Source organism: Arvicola amphibius, chromosome 6 (genome assembly GCF_903992535.2).
Source record: "Arvicola amphibius chromosome 6, mArvAmp1.2, whole genome shotgun sequence".
NCBI lineage: Eukaryota > Metazoa > Chordata > Mammalia > Rodentia > Cricetidae > Arvicola > Arvicola amphibius.
Window position 1 is genome coordinate 31,882,991 of NC_052052.2, and position 7,541 is coordinate 31,890,531.

Below are 7,541 nucleotides of genomic sequence, written 5' to 3' on the forward strand. Positions count from 1 at the left end.
TGCAGGGCATCTGATGCTCTCTTGATGTGATCACAATTGTCTCTCATCAAAAAAGACGACAGTAAATGTTGAAATGAATGATGAAACATAAATTCCCTTTCCATAAGAGTTCTTACGCAGTGAAATAAATCAATAGAAAGAAATAAAATGTTAGAAATGAAGAAAAAACATCATCTGTAGATTCTGTGATGGTGGTGAAAAATGAATACAAAGAAGAATTGGAATTAATAAGCAAGCGTCTATAAGTAAAAAGAATTCACCATTAAATTTTTAAAAATAAAATAATAGGCCTCTCTCTTCCTGTCCCCTCCCAGCTTGCACCCAGAACCCCCCCCCCTCATCCTCCCATCTTTGGGGCCACAAAATCCCACAGCTCAGCCTGTTTGGGCGCTGGGGACCTAGAATTGAGTGCACCCAGGCCGGTGGGAGGTCCCCTCCTACATTAGCCTGCCTGCGGCAAGGTAGGCCTTTGTCAGAGAGCTGCTTGGCCTGCAAGGGGACCTGACAGTCTGCCAGAGGATCCATCATTCATTGGGGTGAGTGAATTTAATTCATTGGGGTGAATTGAACTTCTAAAAGAAGACCCAAAGGGGACTATTCAGAGGAACAAATAGGCAGGCGCCAATGCAAGAATTCCTCCAACAATTTGAAAAACAACATGAAAGCACCAGAACCCAGCGAACTTATAACAGGAGGACTTGAACACACTAATCAAGAAGAAGTAGAAAAAATTGACTTTATGAAAGTAATAGAGTCCCTTAAACAGGAGGTGAAAAACTCCCTTAAGGAAATGGACGAGAAGAATAACAAAAAGTTTGAAGAATTGAGTAAATCCGTAAACGATATCCTAGGAAACCAAGAAAAAACAATCAAACAGATAATGGAAACAGTGCAAGACTTGAAAACTGAAATGGAGGCAAGGAAGAAAACACAACCCGAGGGCCAGCTGGATTTGGAAAATCTATGTAAACGAACAGAGACTACAGAAACAAGCATAACCAACAGAATACAAGAGATAGAAGAAAGAATCTCAGATTCTGAAGATACCATAGAGAAAATAAATGCACTGATCAAAGAAAACAGCAAATCCAACAAATCCTCATCACAAAACATTCAGGAAATCTGGGACACAATAAAAAGACCAAACCTAAGAATAATAGGCGTAGAAGAAGGAGAAGAAATACAGCTCAATGGTTCAGAAAATATATTTAATAAAATTATAGAAGAAAACTTCCAAAACCTAAAAAAAGATATTCCTATTAAGGTTCAAGAAGCTTACAGAACACCAAATAGACTGGATCCAAAAAAAACATCCCCTCGCCATATTATAATCAAAACACAAAACATACAGAATAAAGAAAGAATATTAAGAGCTGCAAAGGAAAAAGGTCAAGTAACATATAAAGGTAAACCTATCAGACTAACACCTGACTTCTCTATGGAAACCATGAAAGCCAGAAGGTCCTGGATAGATGTTTTGCAGAAACTAAGAGACCATGGATGCAAGCCCAGATTACTATACCCAGCCAAGCTTTCATTCACTATAAATGGAGAAAACAAAATATTCCAGGATAAAAACAAATTTAAACAATACATAGCCACAAATCCAGCCTTACAGAAAGTAATAGAAGGAAATTTACAAACAAAGGAGTCCAGCACTGCCCAAAATAACTCAGACATCTAGCGACCCTTCACCAGCACATCGCAAAGAAAGGAAACACACAATCTCTACTACCAAATAAAAAATGACAACCGGAGTTAACATCCACTGGTCATTAATATCACTTAATATCAATGGACTCAATTCACCTATAAAAAGGCACAGGCTAAGAGATTGGATACGAAAACAGGATCCAACATTCTGCTGTTTACAAGAAACACACCTCAACCACAAAGACAGACATCTACTCAGAGTAAAGGGTTGGGAAAAGGTTTATCAAGCAAATGGACATAAGAAACAAGCCGGTGTGGCCATACTAATTTCTAACAAAGTTGACTTCAAACTAAAATCAATCAGAAGAGATGGAAAGGGACACTTTATACTCATCACAGGAAAAATCTATCAGAATGAAGTCTCAATCCTGAATATCTATGCCCCTAATACAAAAGCACCCACTTATATAAAAGAAACATTACTAGAACTCAAGACAGCCATCAAACCAAACACACTGATAGTGGGAGACTTCAACACTCCTCTTTCACCAATGGACAGGTCAATTCGACAGAAACCTAACAGAGAATTAAGAGACTTAATAGAGGTAATGAACCAAATGGACTTAACAGACATCTATAGAACGTTCCACCCAAACAGGAAAGAATATACCTTCTTCTCTGCGGCTCATGGAACCTTTTCGAAAATTGACCACATACTCGGTAACAAAGCAAACTTCCACAGTTACAAAAACATATTAGTAACCACCTGCATCTTATCGGATCACCATGGATTAAAATTAGAATTCAACAACAATGCTACCCCCAGAAAGCCTACAAACTCATGGAAACTGAACAGTCAACTACTGAACCACACCTGGGTCAAGGAAGAAATAAAGAAAGAAATTAAAGTCTTTCTTGAATTTAATGAAAATAAAGGCACAACATACTCAAACTTATGGGACACTATGAAAGCAGTGCTAAGAGGAAAATTCATAGCACTAAGTGCCCACTTAAAGAAAATGGAGAAAGCACACATTGGAGACTTAACAGCACACCTGAAAGCTTTAGAAAAGAAAGAAGCAGACTCACCTAGGAGGAGTAGAAGACTGGAAATTATCAAACTGAGGGCAGAAATCAACAAAATAGAAACACAGAAAACAATCCAAAGAATCAATGAAACAAAAAGCTGGTTCTTGGAGAAAATCAACAAGATTGACAAACCCCTAGCCAAACTAATCAAATGGCAGAGAGAGAACATACAAATTAATAAGATCAGAAATGAAAAAGGGGACATAACCACAGACACAGAGGAAATCTTTTTTAAAATTTTTATCAAAGATAGATGTACTCTTACAATACATCTCAAACACAGTTTTCCCTCCCTCCACTCCTCCCAGGCCCCCTGCCCAGCTCTCCTCTCTCTCCAGATTCACTTCCTTACTCTTTCTTCTTCAGAAATGAGCAGGCCTCCAGGAGACAACAATCAAACAGGACAAAACAAGATACAATAAGACAAGACAAAAACCCTCATATCAGGCTGTCCAAGACAACCCAATAGGAGGTAAAGAGCTCCAAGAGCAGGCAAAAGAATCAGAGGGACACCTGCTGTCACTGTTAGGAGTCCTACAGAAACACCATGCTAACAACCATCGCATATACACAGAGTACTTGGTGCAGATCCATGCAGGCCCCATACTTGCCCCTTCAGTCTCTGTGAGTCCATGTGAGCCCTGCTTAGTGGATTCTGTGGGCCATGTTCTCCTGGTGTCCTCCATCCCCTCTGACTCCAACAATCTTTCCTCCCCCTATTCTGCAGGGCTCCCCGGGCTCTGAGGAGGGGGACCCAGTGGAGACCCCCCCCCATTTAGACTCACTCTCCCCATAATGTCTGGTTGTGGGTCTCTGCATACACTCCCATCTGCTGCCAGAGAAAGTCTCTGTGGTGACGACTGGACAAGGCACTGATCTATGAGTATAGCAGAATCACATTAGGAATCAGTTCATTGACTTCTTTTTTGGACAGTATTCTTTAGTTCTACCCTAGGACTCTGGGCTATCCACTCTCCATTTTACAGGTTGATTTTTTTTTTCTTCTGAGGCCAGAGTTGAATGGTATTATGAGTTCTTAAACTTTCAAGATCTTAAAATAAATAGGAAACTTCCTGGAGAAACTCACAAGGCAATTTTATAAATAGGTGAAAAGACATTAGGAAAATGGGGGATGCGGGTATACCCCCCACTTATACAGACACCTGAGAAGTCGATGGCCCAAGCACAGGGGACATCTTGAGAGGCGGGAAAATTGAGTGAGCCTACTGTGGATTTTCAGTGCTTTGAGAATCCTACGAAGAAATCCCCCTTTGTCTCCACAGATGCCCCTCGCAAGCCCCCTCTGATGACCTCAAAGCATTTCTCTTAATAAGTCCCCAAGAAACACAATGAGCATGCACTCCATACAACTCTATTTTTATCTGTAGGAAACCAAGGCTCCTCTTCTCCAGGGCTTTCCTCCTTCAAGGCTGAGTTTCTCAGGCAGTAAATCTGCCCTGGAGACTTCCCCCTGAGAGTCCCACGTCATCCTGAGAGCCAGGTTCTTTAATGCTTGGGGCATATTAGCAACACTGTAAGCCATGGTTGCTTTCTCTTCTGGAGAACACTGTTAATGAGCAGAGCACACTTTTAGCATTTGTTGGTCTTTTGTAACTTTTTAGGCATTCTTGGTCTACAGGGAAAACTTTTTTAGTTTTTCCTATTTTTTATTGTTTAAAAATTATACAATGTATTTTGGTCCTATTCTTTCAACCCATCCAACTTCATACTATTTCTCTCTCAAAAAAATCAAAACAAACAAAATCAATGAGACAAAAAAACACAAAATAAAAGACATACAGAAAAACAAAACTTTTTTGAAAGCAGTTAAAAGCAGCTGTGATATTTTTAAGTTTAATCTTGTGTCTATATGAAGAATGCTTGATTTAAAATATTTGCTTGTGTTACTTTTTGCTAAGCACTTTAATGATTTTCTTTAAACTAGAATAATAGAAAAAATAATACAGGAAAGATATATCTATTTTATTTCATATGTATGAATATTTTGCTTTCGTTCAGGTTTGTGCATTGCATTCACACTTAGTGCCTTCAGAGACCAGAAGAGGGCACCAGATCCCCTGAAAGTGGAGTTACAGATGGTTGTGAGTCACCATGTGGGTCCCGGGAATTGAACCTGGGTCCTCTGCAAGAGCAACAAGTGCTCTAAACCACTGAGTCATCTCTCCAGCTATTGACAGAAATGTTGCTATTGCGATGCACAATCTAGTAGCTCAAGCTGCAGAACTCTGGTGAGGAAAGGCTGATTTCTCAACATAGCTCTAGACTCAGGTTCTGGTCCTGCAGTTATCACCTGAGAATAAGACCCTTTTTCTTTTTTGAGACAATGCCTCACTATATAACTCTGGTTGTCCTAGAATTCTCTGTGTGGACCAGGCTGGCCTCAAACACAGAGATCTATCTGCCTCTGCATCCCGAGTGCTGGGATTAAAGGCGTGGCCCACCCCGCCCAGCTAGAGCAATATTCTTGAGTCTTTTCATCTTTCCTCAGTTGTAGCCATTCATTGTCTCAACCAAGCCTCAGATTCTCTCTTGGATGGTTCAGAGTTATGTCGTGTAATACATAAGAACCAGGGCCTTGGAACTAGTCCCTGGGTTCAAATGTCAGGCGTGTCACTTTCCATCTTGATGACATTTAGGAAATTTAGTGTTTTGTATTTTAGTGTCTTTATTTGTGTGAAGGAGATGTCACACACCTCTAGAGTTAAAACGTGAAGTAAAACAATAAATATCTATCAGTCAGTCAGGGAGGAACACATCTCATTGGTCCAGATATCCAGGAGTCTAATCACTTAAGCATTTGAGTTCAAAACCAGCCTAGGCAATGTAGTGAGACCCCCCAGCTCAAGGAAAAGAGGAGGAGGAAGAGGCAAATGAGGAGAAACGAAAAATGGAAATGAAAACCATCACAAAAAGAAAGCATAAAGCACTAAGTGACTGTTACACAAATGCTATGTTGGCTATTATCGTTTGGACACAATGCGTATTACCAAACACATTTGACAGCTAGAAATTAAATTTCAGAGAAATGAGGTGACTGTTCCAAACCAATATGACTTTTTCAAAGTCATAAAACGTCAATGATATGACTAATTCTTGGCCACAATTCTTTGAGTCTTTTCCTAGTGAATCCACTAGCAAATGGATGTGAAAAGCTTTTTCTTCTTGTGTTTCCCTCATCCCGAGACTCCTCTCTCATTCACTCCAAGAACCTCAGTGAAACTCAAGAGCCCAGAGGCACCGCAGACAACCTCTCTCCATGGCCTACTGAATGTCCTCGCCCCTTCCAATTAACTTGAGAAAAGCCTTCTTCACGTCCTTGTTCCGGAGGCTGTAAATAATGGGGTTAAGAAAGGCAGAAATGACATTATAGAACAAGGCCAACTTCTTGTCATCGTCTGGGGAGGCTTCAGAGCCAGGTCTCATGTACATGACCATGCATGGAATGCAGAACATGGTGACCACAGTGATGTGTGAAACACAGGTGGAGAAGGCCTTCAGCCTCCCTTGGGTGGAACGAATCCTTAGAATGGCTATGAAGATACGAACATATGAGGCCAGGATGAGGGATAATGGGATAAGAAGCAAGATGAAACCCAGGATGAAATCCACTTGGTCATTGAGAGATGTGTCCGCACAGGCCAACTTCAATACAGCAGGAATTTCACAAAAGAAGTGGTTGATCTCATTGGGGCCACAGTAGGGAAGATTCATTGCAAAGACTGTGTAGATGAGGGCACAGATGAGACCACAAAGGGCAGAGCTGGCCACCAGGGTCATGCATAGGGTCTGGCTCATCTTGACTCCATAATGGAGTGGATAGCATATAGCAACATATCTGTCATAGGCCATAGCTGCAAAAATCCAGGTCTCAGTGATGCCTAATGTCAAGAAAATGTACATCTGGATCACACACCCAGTGTAAGAGATGGTCTTGATCTTGCTTACTAGATGAGCCAACATCTGGGGCACTGTTGTGGTAGCATAGCTGAGGTCCAGTAGGGAGAGGATGCTGAGGAAGAAGTACATGGGTGTGTGGAGACGTGTGTCTATCCTAATCAGGGTAACAATGAGTCCATTGCCCAGGACTGTAAATAAGTAGAGGAAGAGAAAGAGGAAGAAAAGGATTCAATTAGTACTGGGGTTTCTGGAGAAGCCCAGGAGGATAAACTCAGTTACAGAGCTGTGATTCTTCCAGCCTCTACTGTGCATGGCCTTCCTTCTGAAAAGAGAAGAGGACATATGACTAACTCCTTTGCAATCTCCATGGTAGAATGCTATGTGAAATCCATAGATAGGGAGTTGAAGGTAAAACACACACCTCCCCAAGCCCAGAGAGTAGTCTATCAAAATTGGCCTGGCCTAGCTCTAAGTACCTAGTAGAAATTCCACTAAGGACTTTTTGGGTTATCCAGCTAACTATCCCCAATAAATACCAAGGTTCCTGTGAGAAGCTACATAGAACAGAAGACTTATTTTAAACAACACACCCCCCGCCACACACACATGCATATGCACACACACACACACACATACACATCATAAACCAGTCAGAATGAGAAGGCTAGACATGCCTGTTGTTCCCTAATGCCATTATTTCAAGACAAGTAGGTACTATAAGAGGCCATATAAAACATGGAGGAGGCGGAGGAGGAGGAGGAGGAGGAGGAGGAGGAGGAGGAGGAGGAGGAGGAGGAGGAGAAAAAGAAGAAGAAGAAGAAGAAGAAGAAGAAGAAGAAGAAGAAGAAGAAGAAGAAGAAGAAGAAGTCTCCCTTATTCCT

The 7,541-nt window shown here is 41.2% G+C and overlaps 1 pseudogene; it reads right to left on the reverse strand.

Annotated features, from left to right (window-relative positions):
- Positions 1-6,024: 6,024 nt before the first annotated feature.
- On the reverse strand, positions 6,025-6,972 carry LOC119817432 (annotated as a pseudogene).
- Between the last annotated feature and the right edge of the window lie 569 nt (positions 6,973-7,541).